The sequence below is a fragment of the Thalassophryne amazonica genome, chromosome 13 (genome assembly GCF_902500255.1).
Source record: "Thalassophryne amazonica chromosome 13, fThaAma1.1, whole genome shotgun sequence".
Lineage (NCBI taxonomy): Eukaryota > Metazoa > Chordata > Actinopteri > Batrachoidiformes > Batrachoididae > Thalassophryne > Thalassophryne amazonica.
In genome coordinates this window covers 74,657,908-74,682,525 of record NC_047115.1, presented here as the reverse complement: position 1 = coordinate 74,682,525, position 24,618 = coordinate 74,657,908, and positions in this window count along the sequence as shown.

Below are 24,618 nucleotides of genomic sequence, written 5' to 3'. Positions count from 1 at the left end.
AGCTCAAATAGTGTGGGAAATTGAAAATCAAAAAAGGTAAAATTTTTCAGCCAGTTTGTCAGGTAAAGGACATCCCTAGTGGAAACAAAGAGCATGGTTAACTGTGGGTCAGAGAAAAGGTTCTCACAACATGACAGAAGTTCAAAATCAGCTTTTTCCATGAGGGAGTTAACAGTCTGCTTAAAAGCAGCTGATCTGCTCTGTGTAAGCCTGATCCTGTCAGATCTCAGAAGCTAAGCAGTGTGGGACCTGGTTAGTACTTGGATGGGAGACCTCTTTGGAACACCAGCGTGTTTCTCCAGGTAAAACTGGAGTTGCGTCAGGAAGGGCATCCAGCATAAAACTTGTGCCAACTACCAGTGCTGATCTGGCTGTATCCGCTGTGGCGACCCCAAACACAAAATGGGAGCAGCCGAATGGACAGCAGCAGTTAGCAGTCTGCTTAACCAGAGAGACAGACCAAGGGCCAAAGCACAATTAGCAGTCATACCAGGTGAGCAATCCTAGAGTTGACAGGCTAGGCACGGTAAACAGGAAGGCAGAGTGGGTCAGCAACTGGGAACCAAATACGGAGGAATAACACAAGAGAGCAAGCTTAGGAGCAAGACAATCTGGCACTGGAGTGAAGGGCTGTGACAGTTAAATAATACAGAACTCGATCAACTGGAAAATTAGCATGCCCGTGGCTGTGAAAAAGGAAGGAAAGTATAGGAAATCGACAAGGAGGATTTTACAGAATAAAACCACAAGAAGAAATAATAACCTCGAGAATAATTCACTAAGAGCTAGTAAGTAAACACTTCAAAATTAAAGCATGCAAGAGACAGTAACCAGAAAACAGAAAAAAAAATACTCAGACATGATGAAATGTGAACTGTGAAAACAATTCAATTAGAGATGCTGAAATATGAGATGTTTTACTGCTATTTTCCACCTGGTGTCAAATGGAAATAAGTTTTCATGGACTTGTCGTCATTTCAGCAGAAAACACAACACAGTTCTTGAGAGGAAGATAGAGGTCACAGCACAGGGAGAAAGTACACTCAACAAAAATATAAATGCAACATTTTTGGTTTTGCTCCCATTTTGTATGAGATGAACTCAAAGATCTAAAACTTTTTCCACATACACAATATCACCATTTCCCTCAAATATTGTTCACAAACCAGTCTAAATCTGTGATAGTGAGCACTTCTCCTTTGCTGAGATAATCCATCCCACCTCACAGGTGTACCATATCAAGATGCTGATTAGACACCATGATTAGTGCACGTGTGCCTTAGACTGCCCACAATAAAAGGCCAGTCTGAAAGGTGCAGTTTTGTTTTATTGGGGGGGGGGGGATACCAGTCAGTATCTGGTGTGACCACCATTTGCCTCATGCAGTGCAACACATCTCCTTCGCATAGAGTTGATCAGGTTGTCAATTGTGGCCTGTGGAATGTTGGTCCACTCCTCTTCAATGGCTGTGCGAAGTTGCTGGATATTGGCAGGAACTGGTACACGCTGTTGTATACGCTGGTCCAGAGCATCCCAAACATGCTCAATGGGTGACATGTCCGGTGTCTTGTCCATGCAAGAACTGGGACATTTTCAGCTTCCAAGAATTGTGTACAGATCTTTGCAACATGGCACAACAATGGGCCTCAGGATCTCGTCACGGTATCTCTGTGCATTCAAAATGCCATCAATAAAATGCACCTGTGTTCTTCGTCCATAACAGACGCCTGCCCATACCATAACCCCACCGCCACCATGGGCCACTTGATCCACAACATTGACATCAGAAAACCGCTCACCCACACAACGCCACACACGCTGTTTGCCATCTGCCCTGGACAGTGTGAACCGGGATTCATCCGTGAAGAGAACACCTCTCCAATGTGCCAAACGCCAGCGAATGTGAGCATTTGCCCACTCAAGTCGGTTACGACGACGAACTGGAGTCAGGTCGAGACCCCGATGAGGACGACGAGCATGCAGATGAGCTTCCCTGAGAAGGTTTCTGACAGTTTGTGCAGAAATTCTTTGGTTATGCAAACCGATTGTTTCAGCAGCTGTCATGGTCTGGCCCTCTTGGGGCCAGCTGTTATGATTTTATACCTTTTTTCCATGTTCTGAGCCTCTATGCCATGTCTTATTATCATTGTCATGTTCATGTTATGTTTGCTTTTGTTTCATTTATTCTCTGTGTATCTTTTCTTTGCCACATATTTTGTTTTGCTTTATTGTTTATTATTTGCTTTCACTCTTGGTCCCTTAGTTACTTTAGTCTTATTTTCATTGTTTATCACATTTATTATATTATGCTTTAGTCACAGGGTTTTGTTATTATTTATCATCAGTGTTTTTTATCTGATTATGTTCCATTTGTTATGTATTGCAATTTCTGTTTATCAGTAATGATTTTCATCATGAGTTATTCTGTTATGTTTTTACTTTAGCCATACTTTAGCCTTTGTCAAGTTCTGTTCTAGTTTTGTTCAGCCAGTTTGTGTTTTCATTGTTTTTCATTTAGCTTTCATCTGTATATGTTTTCTGTTATACTTTTATATCGGGTTTTGATTTCTGTTGATTAGTCTGTTCCTGTTTGATTCTGCTTTTGTATTGATTTTCTGATCAGTTCTAGTTGCTCTTGTATTTATGCTCATGTTTGATTTTGGTTCCTGTTGTATTTCATTCTGACCCTGATTCCCATTTTACTCTGTTTTGCTTTTGCCGTTTGTTTCTGTTCACTCACACTCTTGCACCTGCTCCCGTGTCTTTGTCTTTTACATCACGCCACTTTGCTCACTCCCTTCCTCACACTTTTGCCCTGTCTTACTCTTTAGCCAGAAGCCACACCCCTTCTAGATTGTTCCTCACGTGCACCTTGTTTACACCACCTGTCCCTCACTTCTCCCTAATTAGTCCACAAGTATTTAAACTCCACAGTCCTTCACTTCTTCACCAGATTGTAGTCTTTGTACTCTTTCCAGCGCCCCTCACAGTCCTGTTTTTGTCTTGCCGTGTTCTGAACTTTGCTCTGTACCTCGACCATGCCTTTTGCTTCATCCCGGATGTCTGAGTTTGCTCGTGCCTCTGAACCCTGCTCGTTTGTGACTGCGTCTCAGCCTGATCCTGCTTGTACCTCTGCCACGCTGACTGATTACATGTGTACTGAAACCAAGCCTGGAATAAAGACCATGATTTCTCCCACACCAAAGCCTTGTCTGGGGGTTTGCATTGCGGGTCCAGCCGCTCCTGGTGACGGGCTCCCTCCCGCCCTGACAGCAGCTGTCCGAGTGGCTGGTCTCAGACGATCTTGGAGGTGAACATGCTGGATGTGGAGGTCCTGGGCTGGTGTGGTTACACGTGGTCTGCAGTTGTGAGGCTGGTTGGATGTACTGCCAAATTCTCTGAAACGCCTTTGGAGACGGCTTATGGTAGAGAAATGAACATTCAATACACGAGCAACAGCTCTGGTTGACATTCCTGCTGTCAGCATGCCAATTGCACGCTCCCTCAAATCTTGCGACATCTGTGGCATTGTGCTGTGTGATAACACTGCACCTTTCAGAGTGGCCTTTTATTGTGGGCAGTCTAAGGCACACCTGTGCACTAATCATGGTGTCTAATCAGCATCTTGATATGGCACACCTGTGAGGTGGGATGGATTATCTCAGCAAAGGAGAAGTGCTCACTATCACAGATTTAGACTGGTTTGTGAACAATATTTGAGGGAAATGGTGATATTGTGTATGTGGAAAAAGTTTTAGATTTTTGAGTTCATCTCATACAAAATGGGAGCAAAACCAAAAGTGTTGCGTTTATATTTCATTCTTATCACTCTCTATTTTCTTCTAAACCTGGGTGTTTGGGAAGCTTGTGTTTTATGATCTTTCTCTCACATGCTCTGTGTTGTTCCATGTTAAACTCCCAGCTGTAATTTAACTGTGCAAACCTGAAAAGTTGAAACTTTTTCAAACAAAGTGCAAAATGAATCGCTGCCAGCTGGTGTTTCCTTTTTCGGTCATAGGAAGGAAGGTCAGAAATTTCCTGCAGATATCATCCCATAACTGGGTGGTGAGAGCTTGGACTAGTCGACCGCGGGCCACCTGAAGAGTCCCCTGGAGACAGAGGGATCAAGCTGTCACAGGATAAGCAGAAACATTAATGTTACCTCATAAGGTAGAATCCTGAAGGACTGTTCTGACCCAAAAGCTTTCCTACACTCCGCTTTCTGTGAAAGTAATTCCATACAGGAAGAGGGGTGAGGTGCGAGTCACACTGGAGGAATTTGTAATCTCATTTATGTATCCGGTGTGATTAGGCCAGGCTTGAAGCTTGGTCACGTCCACCAGCATGAGACCGACTACAAGTACTGTGGCGACAGAGCAGGTGGAGCAGTGTGATCACTGACGGGAGCTGGGCTATGAACACCTACAGAATATGATGGGTCTTGTGACTGGGAATCAAACCCAGTCATGAGCTGGTAAATAAGAATGAACCTGTTTGTAAGCAAAAGATACATTTTCTACCTCACTTGACAAGACTGTGAGATGAGGTAACATGGAGTTACCGGTAGTCACACTTGAATCCTGAGGAAAGCAGGACAGCAGGATGCTGCCGTTTAGGCTTTCTTGCCCTCCCACACACACACACTCTCTCTCTCTGTTTCTTCTTCATCTGATAGTTAACCTTCAACCAGATGCTGCTGGTCTTCCACTTGTGTGTGTGCTTTGTTGATGCGAGAGAATCCAGAACACAAGTCCAAGATGAAGTAAAGTTACCAAAGAAGGAAATATTACAGGGTGGCAGAGAGATGGGTCAAGAATCAAGGACTCGGTTGACAGCATGAGAGATGGACAACACACTTAACAAGCAGCATACGTGTATCTTTCTCTCTCTCTCTCTCTCTCTCTCTCTCTCTCTCTCTCTCTCTCTCTCTCTCTCTCTCTCTCTCTCTCTCTCTCTCTCTCTCTCTCTCTCTCTCTCTTCAAACAGTGATTTGATATGAAGATGTTCAATTATCTGAATGCAAATTCAGGATATCACTTTTACTGATTTCCTGTATTTAGGCAGCAAATCAGTATGTTAGGGTTGTATGTGTGTTCCTTAAGCTCAGGACCTCTGCCAAAGGCCTGGGAGTTTGAGGGTTCTGTACAGTATCTTAGCTGTTCCTAGGACTGCTCTCTTCTGGACAGAGACCTCTGATGTTGTGTCTGATGCTCTGTTTGCTGAAACCACTCTTTCAGTTTGATGGTTAGAGCTCCTAATGCTCTGATTACCAATGCAACCACTTTGGACTTTCCGCATCAGCTCCAGTTGCTTCTTCAGCCCTTGGTACTTCTCAGTTTTCTCATGTTCCTTCTTTCTGATGTTGCAGTCAGCTGGGATTTCCACATTGATCACAGCTGTGGTCTTCTTTTCCTTTTCAACTACCAATATGTCTGGTTGGTTGGCCAGCAACTGCTTGTCTGTCTGGAATTTGAAGTCCCACAGGACCTTAGCCCTCTCATTCTCAGCCACCTTTGGTGGTGTCTCCCATGGGCACTTGGGGACTGCTTATCCGTATGCGGCACAGATGTTCCTATACACTATTCTAGACACTTGGTTGTGTCTCTCAGTGTACACTGTCCCAGCTTGCATCCTACTACTGTGTCTGGGGCGATATCTGGGACACATTCACACAGTCTGCAACTTGGGTCCTGTCCTGCTGCTATGTTTCTGGTGCTAAGGGCTTGTTCTTGTGCTGCCATGATCAGAGCCTCTGTGCTGTTCTTGCACCTGGCCTGGTTGGACGTTGTGATGTTGGCCACTTACTCTACCTGTTGACAGTACATCACATGGAGGGCCTTGCTCTTCCACGAGACCACTTCCTCCTCTTCCTTATCACCATCTGTTGTCAGCTGTCTGAGGCACTCTTGTAGCAAGTGATCTCCGGGGGCCATCTTTCTGGTGTATTCATTGAGGCTCGTCATCTCATCCTGGATTGTGGCCTGACACTCATTAATCCTCACCGTCCCTCCTTCCGTTGGTCATAGGGCCTCAGGGTGCTGGACTTTGGGTGGAAACCTTTGTGTATTGTGAGGAGTTTTCATGCCTTGGGATCAGTGGCATCTGTCTCCTCCTGTGGCTATTATTCCATCGGGGTATCTAGGGTGTATGTATTGATGGCTCAGGTCTTATTCCTTCCATTGAGCCAGCTTCTCAGCACCTGTCTTATCTTTGGGAGGCATTTAGCTATTGCTGACCTTCTTGCATGTTCATCATGGTTCCTGTTGCTTGTGGGATTCCTGGGTACTTGTAACTGCCCTGTATGTCCGCTATCGTGCCTTCTTGCAATTCCACTCCCTCAGTCTGGATCACCTTCCCTCTTTTTGCCATCATTTGGCCACACTTATCCAGCCTGAATGAAATCCTCATATCCTCAGTGTAGATCATGGTGTGGTGAATCACTGCATCAGTGTCTGGCTCACTCCTGGTGTACAGCTTGATGTTATCCATGTTGTTACTCTACTCCTGGATCTATATCTGCATCGCGTCTTTGGGATGAGTTGGGTGAGGGGTTGAGGTCTATGCAGGACAGCAGTGGGGGCAGTGCATCACCTTTGTATATTCCAAACTTGATGGTGACTTGTGTGATTGCCTTGGAGAGGCACTGTGACACCACTGGCTGGTCTCTCTCTGGCTACCTATTCAACATGGCAGAATCCAGTCCAAAACCGCTGCATTTTTGTGTAAATATAACATGTTTCTCATATATTATGTAAATGCTAGCGAGAAATAAACACTTCTAACTCTGAAATCACTATTTTGTAACCTGATGACAACTCTGGAGTGATTTACAAGACAGCTCACGGACGTCAGCGTGCAATCACATCACACACGGTCAAAGCTAATGCAATATAAACATACAGAGGTGAATGTATCAATGATACACAGATAACACATCCATCCATCCATCCATCCATCCATTTTCTTCCGCTTTAACAGATAACGCAATAAAGCATAAATGCTTATTTCCACTGTGGTCCTTGTGAAATTATCACGTGACAAAATAGAGGGGCTTGATTGAACATGTACAAATTGTAAATAAGACAATAGGATCTTAATAATTAATTTAAATAACTATATAACTCTATATATACACACAGTTGGGTGCCCAAACTTTTACATACCACTGTGGTATGTAAAGGTTTGGGCACCCCTGATGATTCCCATGACTTTCCTTTTATAAATCATTGGTTGTTTGGATCAGCAGTTTCAGTTAAATATGTCATACAGCAGATGAACACAGTGATATTTGAGAAGTGAAATCAAGTTTCTAGTATTTACAGAAAGTGTATAATAATTATTTAAACAAAATTAGGCAGGGCACTGCAACAGAAAAAAAATACATTAATATTTAGTAGATCCTCCTTTTGTAGAAATAACAGTCTCTAAACACTTCCTATAACTTCCAATGAGAGTCTGGATTCTGGTTGAAGGTATTTTGGACTAGTCTTCTTTACAAAACACCTCAGGTTTGTTGGTTTCCGAGCATGGACAGGCCGCTTAAAATCACACCACAGATTTTCAATAATATTCAGGTCTGGGGACTGAGATGGCCGTTCCAGAATATTGTACTTGTTCCTCTGCATGAATGCCTTAGTAGATTTTGAGCAGTGTTTAGGGTCATTGTCTTGTTGAAAGATCCAGCCCCAGCGCAACTTCAACTTTGTCACTGATTCATGAACATTGTTCTCAAGAATCTGCTGATATTGACTGGAATCCATGTGACCCTCAACTTTAACAAGTTTCCCAGTACCTGCACTGGCCACACAGCCCCACAGCATGATGGAACCACCTCCAAATTTTACTGTAGGTAGCAAGTGTTTTTCTTGGAATGCTGTGTTCTTTTTCAGCCATGCATACCGCCCCTTGTTATGTCCAAATAACTCAATTTTAGTTTCATCAGTCCATAGCACCTTATTCCAAAATGAAGTTGGCTTGTCCAAATATATTTTAGCATACCTCAAGCAACTCTGTTTGTGGCATGTACGCAGAAAAGACTTCCTCTGTATTACAGCATCTTCTTGTGCAAAGTGCGCTGTATAGTTGAACGATGCACAGAGACACTATCTGCAGCAAGATCATGTTGTAGGTCCTTGGAGCATGTCTGTGGGTTGACTATGACTGTTCTCACCATCCTTCGTTTCAGCTTATGAGATTTTTCTTGGCCTGCCACTTCGGGCCTTAACTAGTACTGTGCCTGCAGTCTTCCATTTCCTCACTATGTTCCTCACAGTGGAAACTGACAGCTCTGCCACATGCTTGTGTTGGATCTGGCTGACCCCCACTGCCTCATGACAGTGCACCATCTCTGCTGCACAACAAATTTGAATAGTTCCAGAATAAAGAAAACTGAGTTCAAATCAAACATAAAATGAGTTTCAGCACATAGACATTTATCCTATGCTAACAACCAGAACAGCTAGTTTCATCAAGGCTTTTTCTCAGCTGTGCTTTCAACTGTTGCATGTGGTGCTGCCCCTAGTGGTGAACGGATGATGAGCAGAGGATGTACTATTTCTGCTCATCTTCTGTTCAACTTCATATTTTCTTTTTCTAATTTGTTATGGATAATGAATTTTACATTAAACAAAGAATTTTATCAGATTCTATGATATCTCACCTAATCAAATTGTTCAACATAAAAAGTATCATTCCTGACTCGTATTGTAGCCCATGTATCTGGGTACATATCCGATCATTGTTTTCAGGGGGTGATACACATCGTTCACATTTATATACTGAATCATCCTTCATTTATATAAATACTTCAGTCAGAATTCAACATGTTATTTGTAGACAGTTTGCAGACAATTCCAGTGAAAATGAACAGGAAACAAACTATGGAGTCAAGGTCATTTTCTAGCAGTGTGAGAAGGTTTATTTTTTAAAGCTGCATTCTTCTCCAAAATAATGCTCATTATTTAGTGCTTTTACAGTGAGTCAAAGCAGCCAGCCCATGTTAATTATCAGTAAAACAGCTGGAGGTCATTCGAGTTTGATTTTTGTGTTCGAAGCAATTAGAGTAGTCGCAGCAAACTGAAGCACTTCAGGTATATTTTGGGAAGTGTGTTATGTGATTTATAAAGCATGTGTTTTTGGAGCAGAGCATTCTCTGTTTCCCAGGGGAAAGTAGATAGCACAGGCTGTGAACGTCACATTTGGGAAAGGTTCAGCTGACTGTAGTAATTGTAGGAGGGCTTCTTCACGTGGCTTTTCATATTGGTTTGCGACCAGTTAGACAGTGGAATTGGTGGTGTTTGTGGGCAGATGGAGTAGTTGTGTTCCCAAAAATCATATTTGTTACATTTATAAACATTGGGAAGCAAACTGTGTTTTGGGACAGAACTCTGAAACAGTTTTGAGAACAAAAATGTTCACATTGTAGAAGAGACCAAATACTCGTATATTGGTGTATTCAGAAAGTATCTGACCTTATTTTGTCACACAGAAACAAAGCGTCCAAGTTGTTGTTTGGTGGGGAGGTGTGGGGAACTTTCTTGAGTATGACTGAATACACGCATCAGTCGTTACCACTCAGCCTTAGAGTGAATACGTGTAGTGAGCACCCGTCAATTTCTCATTTGCTATAACATGACTGAACGACTTGAGCAAAGGTATTCCATCAATTATAGCCAAAATCTTGGTGATATCCAAGTGGAAACCAATCACAAGATTCAGCAGGCTTTGGCAATGATGCCATGAACATAATGCAAAAAAAAAAAAAGAGTGGTATAACAGCTTCAAAAATGGGTGCACATCAGTGGAGAGACCGGCACATTCCGGTACACCATCCACAAGCCAATATGACCAAGTGATTGATGGAATACAGACTTTGGTCCTGGATGATCATTGTGTCACCATGCAAGAACTTGCGGACCAGGTGGGGATAAGCACAAGTTCAATATATTCCATTTTGATGAAGGATTTGGGCATACGGAAAGTGTCAGCAAAAATTGTGCCGAAGCTGTTGATGGCAGAGCAAAAGCAATTGTGTCTGAAAGTCTTGCAGGACTTGCTGGAATGCTCAAATGACCTCAACGTCCTGTTATCACTGGTGACGACACGTGTTTATAGCTATGACCAGGAAACCAACTTTCAGTTATTGCGATGGAAACATCCAGCATCACCAAGGTCAAAGAAAGCATGGCAGGTGCACAGCAAACCCAAAGTCACGTTGACCATTTTCTTTGATTCTCATGGGGTGGGTGCATCATGGGTATGCACCAGAAGGCCAAATATTAATAAAGAGTATTACTGGGAAGTCGAATGTCACCTTTGTGATGTGTGCTGCAAACAACCAGATATGTGGGCGGCAAAAAGTTGGGAACTCCATCATGACAATGCACCCAAACATTCTTCTGAGTTGAGTCAGGCTTTCCTGGCCAAAGGCAACACTCCTGTGATTCGTCAGCCTTCCTACTCTCCTGACATGGCTCCCTCTGATTTTTGGCTGTTCCTCAAGATCAAAATGACACTAAAAGGGACTCGATTTGAGTCACGAGAAGACATCATGCAGTACACAATGGCCCAGCTGGACACCATTCCAAAAGAGGCCTTCCAGAAATGCTTCCAGCAATAACAGAACTGCTGGAAGAAGTGTGTGCTGTATCAAGGAGACTACTTCGCAGAAGATTAGGATTTCAGACCCCCAAGCAAGTAATTGCATTGTTCACTGCCAAAGGTTGGATATTTTTGGAATGCACCTCCTATGCTTTGGTCCCAAGCAGAGGTTGTGCTAAATGGGCAGTATGGTTGTCCTTATTTTGCAGTTTGAAATTTAAATCTCTGAGCCCCTGCATATGTTCCAATTGATGAAAAAACATGCTGCGTAAAATTTTGTTTGTATAAGTTAATTTTTGGAGGTAGCTCAAAAGCACAGAATTTTTGTCGTTTTCTGCTATATAACTAAACCTTAATGGTGCCCCAAACCTAAACAACATATCAAAAGTCCTGATGAATCCTCCTGGCGCTCCCTTAGAAATTCAAGATGGCCTCTGCAGGTGATTTTCAAGTTTTAGTGAGTATTGTGTTATACAGCATGAAAATAAAATTTCAATGTTTAGAACCTATTCAGGGGGTCAGAGCATTACATTTCAAAACTTTGCAAAATAAGGACCACCCTAATGGACAGCTAGACAAAGCATTATGAAAGCACATTTAGGAAATCCCACCTCTAAAATACTCCTGTTTGAAAACTTTCATCATCTCCAAAACTAATTGGTTGACTGAATCATCATGACTTGGATGGGCTATTCTTTTTGTCATTATTTTTTTGACAGGGGACAGTCACTTTGCATTCAATGTTGAAGCTACCTTGTTTTGCTGCTGCCTGTAGTGCTATGTTCTTTGTCTTGCAAGTGAAATGACAAACTCAAGATGAGGACTTTGAGACACAGCGATGAGCCCGAGTGTGCACTCTCTATTTTACCAGGCTTAATTTACAACAAACCCACATACTGCTAACACAAAGTGAATTATTCATACGAATTCATGTTCATTCCAGCCTCCAAGGAGCTGTGACTGTAGGATATGGTGGTAATGTAATCTGTGCTTGTCTGAGCTGTCTTCTAAGGCACCACAAATGAATGAAACCGGGCTGTGATCATGAAGATTTCTGTGAACACCTTCGGCTATTTGTTTCTTTTTAAAGGCACACCATCAACCCAGACTAACTACAGCCTGATAAGGTGCTGGTCTCCATATGGCAGTCTATATTCACGTTGAAGAGATATTTATATATATGCTCTTTGCCGCATTTCCTCCAGACATCCCTCTAAGAATTCCTTGACTGTCATGCAGAGGGATGGGCACTGGGCTTAGGTCCATTCTTCACTTACAAATGTGAGTGACATCACTTGCCATATTTTCCTGTTGCAACTCAACAGCAACTCTGTTACCATAATTAGATGAATGCACCCTGTCACCTCTTGGATACTATATCCCAATTTATAATAGTTGCTGTGAGCAGTTAGCTGAAGTGTATGCATTTAATACAGTATACCTTTTCCTTAATCCAAATGCAAATGTTATTTGCTGGTTATAGTAGTGTAGCAGTGTACCATGATAATAAATAAATAAATTAATTAATTAATTAATTAATTGATAAACGTGATCATGTCATGATCTGGACTTTTTGTGTCATGCTTGTTCTGTTGTATTCTGCCGAGTTTGGTTTGGTTTGTTTTGTCTGTGTGTGATTTCTCTTGTTGGGTTTTTCCTGCTTGGGCTTTGTCTTTCGCTATCTCTCTTGTCTGTCACCCTTGGTGCTTGGTGGTGGGTGGTGCACACTGTCTGGGCCACACACTGTTTTTAATGTGTAGATTGTCACCAGGGTGTATATAACCTTCATTGGTTGCACTAGTTCTCCTCCAGATCGTTGTGCTCTATGCCTTCACTTCACTTCACTAACCTGTAAGTTGGAGAGGAAATGGCGTCTCACTAATTTAGAAGATCTTCACTTAGCCTGGAAAAAGAGTCTATTGCTCTATAAAAAAAGCCCTCCGTAAAGCTAGGACATCTTACTACTCATCACAAATTGAAGAAAATAAGAACAACCCCAGGTTTCTTTTCAGCACTGTAGCCAGGCTGACAAAGAGTCAGAGCTCTATTGAGCTGAGTATTCCTTTAACTTTAACTAGTAATGACTTCATGACTTTCTTTGCTAATAAAATTTTAACTATTAGAGAAAAAATTACTCATAACCATCCCAAAGACATATCGTTCTCTTTGGCTGCTTTCAGTGATGCCGGTATTTGGTTAGACTCTTTCTCTCCGATTGTTCTGTCTGAGTTATTTTCATTAGTTACTTTCTCCAAACCATCAACATGTCTATTAGACCCCATTCCTACCAGGCTGCTCAAGGAAGCCCTACCATTAATTAATGCTTCGATCTTAAATATGATCAATCTGTCTTTATTAGTTGGCTATGTACCACAGGCTTTTAAGGTGGCAGTAATTAAACCATTACTTAAAAAGCCATCACTTGACCCAGCTATCTTTGCTAATTATAGGCCAATCTCCAACCTTCCTTTTCTCTCAAAAATTCTTGAAAGGGTAGTTGTAAAACAGCTAACTGATCATCTGCAGAGGAATGGTCTATTTGAAGAGTTCCAGTCAGGGTTTAGAATTCATCATAGTACAGAAACAGCATTAGTGAAGGTTACAAATGATCTTCTTATGGCCTCAGACAGTGGACTCATCTCTGTGCTTGTTCTGTTAGACCTCAGTGCTGCTTTTGATACTGTTGACCATAAAATTTTATTACAGAGATTAGAGCATGCCATAGGTATTAAAGGCACTGCACTGCGGTGGTTTGAATCATATTTATCTAATAGATTACAATTTGTTCATGTAAATGGGGAATCTTCTTCACAGACTAAGGTTAATTATGGAGTTCCACAAGGTTCTGTGCTAGGACCAATTTTATTCACTTTATACATGCTTCCCTTAGGCAGTATTATTAGACAGCATTGCTTAAATTTTCATTGTTACGCAGATGATACCCAGCTTTATCTATCCATGAAGCCAGAGGACACACTCCAATTAGCTAAACTGCAGGATTGTCTTACAGACATAAAGACATGGATGACCTCTAATTTCCTGCTTTTAAACTCAGATAAAACTGAAGTTATTGTACTTGGCCCCACAAATCTTAGAAACATGGTGTCTAACCAGATCCTTACTCTGGATGGCATTACCCTGACCTCTAGTAATACTGTGAGAAATCTTGGAGTCATTTTTGATCAGGATATGTCATTCAATGCGCATATTAAACAAATATGTAGGACTGCTTTTTTGCATTTGCGCAATATCTCTAAAATTAGAAAGGTCTTGTCTCAGAGTGATGCTGAAAAGCTAATTCATGCATTTATTTCCTCTAGGCTGGACTATTTTAATTCATTATTATCAGGTTGTCCTAAAAGTTCCCTGAAAAGCCTTCAGTTAATTCAAAATGCTGCAGCTAGAGTACTGACAGGGACTAGAAGGAGAGAGCATATCTCACCCATATTGGCCTCTCTTCATTGGCTTCCTGTTAATTCTAGAATAGAATTTAAAATTCTTCTTCTTACTTATAAGGTTTTGAATAATCAGGTCCCATCTTATCTTAGGGACCTCATAGTACCATATCGCCCCAAAAGAGCTTCGCTCTCAGACTGCGGGCTTACTTGTAGTTCCTAGGGTTTGTAAGAGTAGAATGGGAGGCAGAGCCTTCAGCTTTCAGGCTCCTCTCCTCTGGAACCAGCTCCCAATTCGGATCAGGGAGACAGACACCTTCTCTACTTTTAAGATTAGGCTTAAAACTTTCCTTTTTGCTAAAGCTTATAGTTAGAGCTGGATCAGGTGACCCTGAACCATCCCTTAGTTATGCTGCTATAGACTTAGACTGCGGGGGGGTTCCCATGATGCACTGAGTGTTTCTTTTTCTTTTTGCTCTGTATGCACCACTCTGTATTTAATCATTAGTGATTGATCTCTGCTCCCCTCCACAGCATGTCTTTTTCCTGGTTCTCTCCCTCAGCCCCAACCAGTCCCAGCAGAAGACTGCCCCTCCCTGAGCCTGGTTCTGCTGGAGGTTTCTTCCTGTTAAAAGGGAGTTTTTCCTTCCCACTGTCGCCAAGTGCTTGCTCACAGGGGGTCGTTTTGACCATTGGGGTTTTTCCATAATTATTGTATGGCTTTGCCTTACAATATAAAGCGCCTCGGGGCAACTGTTTGTTGTGATTTGGCGCTAAATAAAATTGATTTGATTTGATTTATTTTGTTTCCATAGGGTATATTTTTATAGTGGCAATCCCTCATTTGTGAGGAAGATTGTCTCTTGATCGATTCCTGGACAGAATAGTATGGCTCAAAGATGACTAAACAGGCCCAGTTTCATGTGCATTTTTCAGACTTCCACTCACCTGAGGATCACTGTGCATTACCTGGCTTGGTCCCTTGCTTGTTCTACAGGTCTTCCAGTTGATGGAGCAGCTCTTGAGGTTGTGCTTCAAGGTCCTTGCAACATTTCTCCTGCCTTCCTCTGGACTGTTTTTCTTCGCTCAGCCGAGAGTAGAAGATCTGTTTGCGAGGTCGGCTGTCATAATGAAGTGACCCACTCAGAGAAGCTGGTTCTTGATGATGACACACTGATGTCGATACGATCCTAAAAGTGCCAATGCCATTAGTATACAAAATTAAAGTATGAAAATAAAGTATGAAAATTTCACTCGATGCATTTGCTGCTGCACTCATCTGAGATCCATGTGGGGAATTAAAAACACAAGTCTTGTTATTACAGATATTTGTAATAAACTGCTCAAAGGACAGACACTGTCCTCCACTCTGAGTCTGAACTCTTGCCTCAGTGAGCTGTCAGACAAAGTGCCCACACCCCTAATTATGCACAGCTTTATGGTGTCAAACTTATTAAACTAAGACATGAGAAAAACATTCACCCCCTGTCGAGTTGTTATTGTGGACGGAATTATCTATAGAGACCAAAGCAGATTTTGTCCCAGGTTGTACACATATTTATTTCTGCTTTAAATTTTGGATATTTTAACATGGGTTCTGTGGGAACCTGCTTTTTTCTGGAGTCGGCCTCAAGTATTTGGGACCATCAAAGTTTCCCGTTTGTTAGTTTCACAGGTCTTTTATCAGTGGAGCTGACTGTGGTCTCAGAGTCTTTAATACTACACAAACTTTGTTCTGTAGATAATATCACCTGTCTCAAAGGCAAGGTTAGATCTGAGAACATGTGTTGATGCCGTGTGTCTCTCCACCACACTACAGATGGCAACCACTCAGGCAGACAGCTGATCCATTCCCACATCCTGAAATTAGCGTCCAGTTGCTGGGATCATCAGCACTGAAGTACCTGCGTGTTTGACCAAGGCCGGAGTAACACACCACACGCCAAAATATCATAGCTGACATTCTCTAGCAATGCAAGTAGTATGCCTGAACTCAGTCTCAGTAGCAGTAGTCCTTTGTTTGACACAAAGCCATCTGGTCGGCACCCATCGATCGGCCAGAGACCTAATACCAAAGACATCCGGTGATTGCCTTAGAGAAGGACAACATGTCCTTTCTTCTTTTGAAATGATATCTGTTCCTAGATTGAAGGAAAAATAGCATCTATGCCTGGAGGAGTGTATCACCAGTGTCACTGATCTATTCATCTGACACAAAGTTAGTCCAACTATACCCAAAGATTCTCTGAAAAGACACAGTACCTGTGACATCCAACTGGTGCAGGTATTAAATCTGTGATTAATGTCCAAGCAGCACACACAGCTGTGGTCAGACGTTTACATGCAGTTATCATGGGCATGGATGCCATGGACATTTTGGGCTTTTAATGATGTCTTTGAACTGTTCTTTTTGCGAGGGTGGAACAACAATTGGCTGCACAAGTTTGAATTCATTTTGGATTTTCTCTAATCCACACAGGGTCAAAATTATACATACAGGCTCAAATATATTCATACACCCCACTAATACTTGGTTAAATGTCCAGATGCTTTTGGTAACCATCAACAAGCTTCTGGCATAATTCTGGCTGGATATTTGACCACTCTACTTGGCACAATTGGTACAGTTCATTGAAACTGTTTGATTTTCTGGCATGAACCTGACTGTTAAGCATAGACCAAAAATTTTCAATTGGATTGATGTTGGAGGTTTGGGAAAGCTCTTCCAGAAGCTTAATGTTAGCCTGCTTTATCCAACCCATAACTAGATCTGATGTATATTTGGATCAATGTGCTGTTGGAACACACAATTGTGGCCAAGTTTCAGTCATCTAGCTGTCGATTTGAGGTGATATTGAAGAATTTGGAGGTAGTCATCCTTCTTAATTATTCCATGCACTTTATGCAATGCATCAGCAACACTGACAGAAGCCTCCTTCAGATTCTCCACTGCAGTATGAATCCCATGAAAAGTATCATGCTCCTCAACAGAAGACACGGGACATTTTTGGATCATAGCATATTGTGAGGTGGTATTTGTGCTGAAAGCCCTCCTGTGGTGTGCACCAACAGCATTTCTTGTATATTTGTTTTGTGAATCTGTTGTGAAAGTGACGTGACACGGACCCACAACAGGGGGCGTTAATGAACGGACAATGGATAAGCCAAAAAGTAACAATTTAATGTTGTGAATCGCACAACAACGTACAGACAATAACAATATGGTGGACTGTCAATCATACACCAGGTGACGTGTGGGCAGGCTCGACGATAGAAGACGCCTGGAGAGAGAAGAGCTGGATCCCCACACAGCTTCCACCACCAACGGAGCTGAAGAACACCGGAGCCGCCAAGCCCTGCGCCCCAGGTGGCCGCTATCTTCAGCAGTCAGACCCGGTACTGCTGGCAGAAAACAGAGACAGTCCAGATGAGTGTGAGTTCGCACACTCAGTAATCCCACAGTCTGTCTTAAGTAAAGGAGGGAGAACCTCCACCTCCAATCACACACACTCGTGCAGCTCCTGGTCAACCACGTATCTGAGTTGGGGTGTGAGGCGAAGCCGTCGCTGTCACACCAAACGCCAATCCTCCAGATAAGGAAACACTCCAGGAAAACGGCTGCAATAGAAGTTCAGGTTAAACACACACAGTGTCAGGCAGCAGAGAAATTACCTGAATGGTAGTTGATTTCTCGGCGAGGAGGTGGAGTTGCAGTCCGGTCTTTGTAGTGGTGATGATGGGTGACAGCTTGTGTTGATTGATGACAGCTGTCACCTCCAGCAAAGCCTACGCCCTCTCGTGCTTGGAGCCCGCACTCCAAGCAGGGCGCCATCTTGTGGTGGTGGGCCAGCAGTACCTCCTCTTCAGCGGCCCACACAACAGAATCGTTCTGTAATTTGTGTCTGTAGCATGGCCCAAGCAGAGGGTCACCCCTTTTTTACTTATTTTATTTTTTTATTCAATGTTTTACCAGGTAAGTCAATTGAGAACACTTTCTCATTTACAATGACGACCTGGACAAGAGGCAACACAACAGCAGGAGAGAATAACAGATTCACAGTCTCCACATACAACAGTGAAAAACATACAGTAAAACAACTGCAGAAACAACAACAATAAAACAGAAAATGTTAAGAATTAAGATATACAATATTAAAAACATGTGCAATGGTCCTGTAAAATGTTAGAAATTGAGTTTTTAAAAGTAGACAGAGGTAAAAACAAACTAAGCTTTAGAGACTGTTGTAAGTTGTTCCAGTCACTTGCTGCAGAAAACTGGAAAGAGGAGTGACCAAAGACTGTGCGAACTTTAGGGACCTCCAGACTGATGTAAGTGCTGGAGCGGAGAGCGCGACTAGAAGTGTGGATGTTTAATAAAGAGCTCAAATAGGACGGAGCCAAGCCAATCAAACATTTGTAAATACACAATAGCCAATGGATTTGTCTACGTGTGTGGAGAGAGGGCCACTTCACCATTGAGTACATGTCACAGTGGTGCGTGGTGAAAGGTGCACCTGTAGCAAAGCGTATGGCAGCATGATATACAACATCAAGTTTGTGGAGCAGAGTCTTTGATGCCATTCTGTAAACTAAGGCTCCATAATCAAGGATGGGGAGAACTGTAGTTTTTACCAAAAGCTCTCTTATTGGGCGAGTGAAAGTGTTTTTGTGGGGGTATAAAAAGCCAATTCTCGCCTTTGCTTTGGTGAGCAGATTAATGATGTGGGTTTCAAAAACTAGAGAGTTATCAAGCCATACACCTAGATACTTATTGTGCGAGACAGTCTGAATTTCTGATCCGTCCAGGGATACAATTTTACCTGGACTCTCAGGGAGCGGGAGGTTTCTGTTAAAGAACATACATTTGGTTTTTCTTGTATTTAACGTAAGTCGAAGCTCAGAAAAGGCATGTTGAAGTGAAATGAAGCTGTCTTGGAGCAAAGACAGACTAGTGTTGAAACAGGGACTATGCGCATACAGGATAGTGTCATCTGCATACAAATGCATTTGACACTGACCTGCAGCATATGTGATATTATTTATGTAAATATTGAACAGGATGGATGGATCCTTGAGGCAGGCCTTTGTGAAGAGGTAGGGGTTCTGAGAGGAGCCCTTCAACTCTCATCGCCTGCATACGCCCAGAGCAAAAGCTTTTAAACCATATAATGGAGTTGTCTGAAAAACCTGTCTCCCGTAGCCTATCCATCAAGATGTTTAAGTCCACAGAATCAAAAGCTTTGGCTAAGTCAACAAACATAGCCACATAGTACTCCTTATTGTCAACAGCATTGATGATGTCATTGAGGACCTTCAATGAGACAGTCAGACAGCTGTGCCTGGCTCTAAACCCAGACTGCAATGGGTTATAGATTTGGTAAGACTCCAGGTAATCTATTAGCTGTAAGTTGACAATTTTTTCAAAGATTTTCGAAAGACAGGGCAAGATGGAAATTGGCCTGAAGCAGTTCATGTCACTGTTGTCTCCTTCTTTAAATAGAGGAGTGACCGCAGCAGATTTCCAGTCTTTTGGAAAAACCCCAGTCTGTAAGGAAAGATTGAATAGTCTACAGATGGGGGCTGCTAAAATGTGAGCTGCTACTTTCAAAAAGAAAGGCTCTAGTGAATCGAGTCCGGTCTGGTCTGCTTGAGGTTTCTTCCGCAGAAAAGGGACTTACATTTTGGTGTTGGTTACTGGTCCTTTGATGACAACAGTCCAACACAAACTTTAAATAGGAGTCCAAAATTGTTGTTAGACAACTTTCAAAGACAGACAGATAGTTCAGATACAATTCTGATGATGTAGTCTGTGATGCCGTGCACTGACTTCGTGTACAGAGTGCTGTCTGCTTTCCTCAGTCCAGCAAATAATCGCATCAGAAATTTGTCTAGCTCTTCATCCTAACAGCTCTTCATGCCTCCAGACAGCTTACAGCGTAGTGGATTTGTTTTTCTTTTATGTGTTCAGAGAATTAGCAGCGTCAATTAGGTCATTCAAATTGGCGTCCATCAGCAAAACAAACTCTGCCATGTTTAGCTAAACGGCGCTCCTGGTAGTGTGAGGGCGCGCGGTGGCAGGGCGTACAATAGCACATTTTATATAGTACCAAAATTGTATGCTAAAAACCGTTATTGCACAGTAAATGAAACACAATGGCAAATGGTATGAATAATCCATGTCACGTGACATACAACCCAACAATCAAATGACAAGGATCCACTCAGCCGTTATATAATAGGAAATATGAATTTTGCCTGATATTTTAATAAATCAGGCCCCATTTGCTCAATTTTGGAATCAGGATGCAAACTGGGACCAAAAATCTACAGTGGAAGCCTGCCTTTAAAGGGCAGTGGATGAGGCAAGGAGTGCTGTAAAACATGTAGGGCAAGGCAGTAAAGTTAATATATAAAAAACATGGACTGTTTATGTTTAATACAAAAAAACACTAGAAAAAATATATCATACGAGTATATCTGGACAAACCGCTGAACAATATGGATGATGCCAGTCAACCTCTGCACATCAGCAACCAGAGGAGCCTCTTGAGCCACAGACTGCTCCTTCCCAAGTGCAGGACCAACAGACTGGAAAACTCCTTTGTCCATCAGACTGTACAACTCCTCACTCAGGGGGAGGAGGAGTAACAGGAAGACAGAGGACAGGAAGGAGAGGAACAGTAGTAGCCAGTAAACCAGTAGTGATCAGTATGTTGGGTATTTATATTTATATTTGAAAACTTTTTCCACTTTTGATGCTCTGTGTGCTTCTGATCCTGTGTGCTGCTATACAATGCTGCTGGAACCTCAATTTCCCAGAGTAGTGCAGCAGATAACTGAAGCAATCATGAAAATGGTGATTAAAAGCATAAAATTCACCAGAAATACTCCTTAGCCACTCCTCTTTTGAAAAAAACGATTGGCCACTTGACTTTTCAATCGGTGGTCAGGTAGGGGTCAATTGAAGAATTACACAGAGGTCAAAATTAAAAGATGCTCCAATCATATTGAAAAATACTCCACATTATTTGCCTGATCATAAAGATTCCAAAAAGGTATAGTTTGGACTATCTGTGACTAAATTCTATGGAGTTACAGGATAAAAACAGAAAGAATGGTGACAAAGGTCACTGTCATTTTGTACAGGGGTCAAAAGTTAAAGTTGCTCCAGTTTTGGTAAAAAGTGATGCAAATTATTGGTTGAGCTAACAGGATTAATAAATGGAATAGTTTTGATGGTGTTCAATGCTTGGTCTCCAAAGTAAAGGTCAAACAAGGTCTACATCTATTGAATTCTATGACATGTGACATATGTTACCCCTTAGCGTGATAAGTAAGGATGATACATGGTCCAAACTATTCCTTTTTAAAACTGTTTTCTCAATTAGTAATTTGCATCACTTTTTACCAAAATTGGAGCCGACGTTAACTTTTGACCCCAGTACAAACCGACCCTGACCTTTGTCACCATTCTTGCTGTTTTTATCCCATAACTCCATAGAATTCAGTTACAGACCATCCAAACCATACCTTTTTGGAATCTTTATGATCAGGCAAATAATGTGGCATAGGTTTCAATATGATTGGAGCATCTTTTAATTTTGACTCCTGTGTAATTCTTCAATTGACCTCTACCTGAACGCCAACTGAAAATTCAAGTGGCCAATCGTTTTTTTCAAAAGAGGATTGTCTGAGGACTATTTCTGCTGAATTTGATGCTTTTATCACCATTTGCAGGATTCTGCTCTAAATATTCTCTTATCTGCTACACCAGAGTGAGTCTTCCCAAGGGATCAATAAAGTTCTATCTAATCTAATCTAATCTCATATAAAGAATACAAAACCAGCATTTCATTTGCACTTAACTTTTTAACTTAACTTTTTTTTTTTTTGTGGTCTAAATGCTGTAAGTTAATGTTCAAACACAGCCAGCCGACATTCAGTGCACAATGCAGCTCTTGCTGTACTTGAAATAGTAGGTCACGGCATGCAGGCACCGAGCCACAGCTGAGATGGCATGACTCTGTTTAACACTCTGCCCTGCTCTCAGTCTTCACGTGCTGAACACTCAACTCGCTATGGTTACTGTCAGCCAAACAACAGTCAACACTGCTGCAAGCCCAACATAACCGCTGCCTGCCAGAACAAAGTGCACGTGATCATATTCGCCCTGCTCCCGCTCACTTCATTCACCTCTGAAAATAAGCTCCTGTGTTTTGTCTTTTGAAAGAGAGCTGCGGTTTTATGCTGCTAATTCAGCAGATCTTGAGTCCGACCTTGCACACTCAGCATCCCAAAGTAAATGCTCCTATGAAACTGATGTTCTGATTAACCCAGAGAGTGCAGTTTTGGAGCGCACACAGCATGCATCAATAACAACATCTGATAGCAAGAGAAATATTTCATCTTGTGGCTTGGATGGAAAGTCTGTGTGCACGCTTGCTGCAGGTGAAGACAAGAGGACCTTTATGCTGCTGCTCATGTCTCTGGTGTATCTATTAAGAGCAGGCTAGCAAGGAAACATCTTATTAAAGTTTCCCTCTCATCCGTCTGACATGGTTTCAGCCCAGCAATGAGGGCCTCCTTCACTAACACCTCCACGTGAAAGGCAGTGCGCACAATATGCAGCTCTGTTGTAGAGGTAGGGTGGAAAACTTTTCTGGGTCTGAGCTCTGCTTTCTTTGGCACTGGGAGCCTCTGGGCTCTAATGTATTTGTCTCTGAATTGACAGCTTCACCTCAGACCAGGAAAGTGAGGAACTGGATCTCCTGAATCACCCATCAGTTGGAAGGTCTTTCACTGAATGCTCTTGAATGCTGCCGTGTGTTGTTGTGGTTTAGTGTGTGCTAATATAACCTTTATACCTTCAAATATCATTGTGTTACTGTTTGGAAAATATGCATGAGGGTTTTCAGCATGGCAGACACCAAGCAGGGTTAGTAGGATTACTTTAAATAGTGCACGATGAAACAATTACACTTTATTTGTTAATAAATATAGTCAGTAACTGAATATATACCTGCAACTATGTTGCCGGATGGGTCTAGGAAAGAATGGTTACAGAATCAGCCTGCTTATGCCTTTGATGTTTGTTGTAATTGAAATGATTTGAAAAATGTAGTTTATTTGGTGTATTGTCTTGTATGTGTGTACGAGGTCTATTAGAAAAGTATCCGACCTTATTATTTTTTTCAAAAACCATATGGATTTGAATCACGTGTGATTACATCAGACATACTTGAACCCTCGTGGGCATGCGAGAGTTTTTTCACGCCTGTCGGTTACATCATTCGCCTGTGGGCAGTCTTTGAGTGAGGAGTCGTCCACCCGCTCGTCGATTTTTTTCATTGTTTAGGAATGGCTCAGAGAGTGTTGCTTTGTTTGATAAAAATTTTTTCAAAACTGTAAGGCACAACTGAGTGGACACCATTCAATAAATTCAGCTGGTTTCGGTAAAAATTTTAACGGCTGATGAGAGATTTTGGTCTGGTAGTGTCGCTTTAAGGACGGTCCACGGCGCCTGACGGCGATCTGCGCTTCGAGGCGGCAGCGTCTCGCCGTTTCAAGTTGAAAACTTCCACATTTCAGGCTCTGTTGACGCAGTAAGTCGTCAGAGAACAGAGAACTTTCAGAAGAAGTCGGCATGAGGAGTTTATTCGGACATTCCATTGTTAACGGTCATTTTGTAATGAAAGAAACGTGCGGGCAGAGTCGCATGTCGGGCTGGACCCGACCGCGGGGGGGTCGCGGCAGGAAAAACACCTCCGTTGGAAATCTTAACGGGCAAGTTGGAACATGCCCAAGCTGTTAAACAATTTCTCAGTTACTCACTTGTTGAAAGCCATTAAAAGCCGCCTGAATTCTACAAATGGTTTTCAACATGGAGGTGTTTTTCCTGTCGCGGCGCACACAGATTTGCCGAGTCGTCACGGAAACGACTCGGCGAATTTGCGCGTACGTCTTTAATTAAAAAAATGTCCTTAAACAGTGGAATGTCCGCATAAATTCCTCATGCCGGCCTCTTCTGAATCTTCTCTGTTCTCTCACGATGTCCTGGGTGAATTAAGCCTTAAATTAGGATGTTTTCAGCTCGAAACAGGCCGACGACAGCGCCTGGAAGCGCTGCAGGACGTCCCGCTCCGTGGGAAGTCCTTACACCGACAGAAACACCCCATAATCTCTCATCAGCCGTTAAACTTTTCACAGAAAACCAGCTTAATTTCTCGAATAGTGTCCACTCGGATATTCCTCACAGGTCCAGAAAAAATTTTGATAAAGCAACGCGCGCCATCTCGAGCAGCATGTGAAACAAAGGAATTCAGCCGAGAGGGCGGGACCACATCTCACTCAAGGCCTGCCCACAGGGAAATGACGTCACAGACACGCGTGAAAAAACTCACGCATGCGCACGAGGGTTCAAGCATGATTGGTGTAATCGCATGTCATTCAAATCCATATAGTTAAAAAAAAAAATAAAAGGGTCGGTTTATTATCTAAGAGACCTCGTATTTAAAGGGTCCTTTCCTTATAAACCTTAAAATCCTTATTAAATACACCAGTGACTTGTATTAGTGCAGTTAACAGATCGATAATATGTCACATCCAGGAGCATGCACTGGTGCAG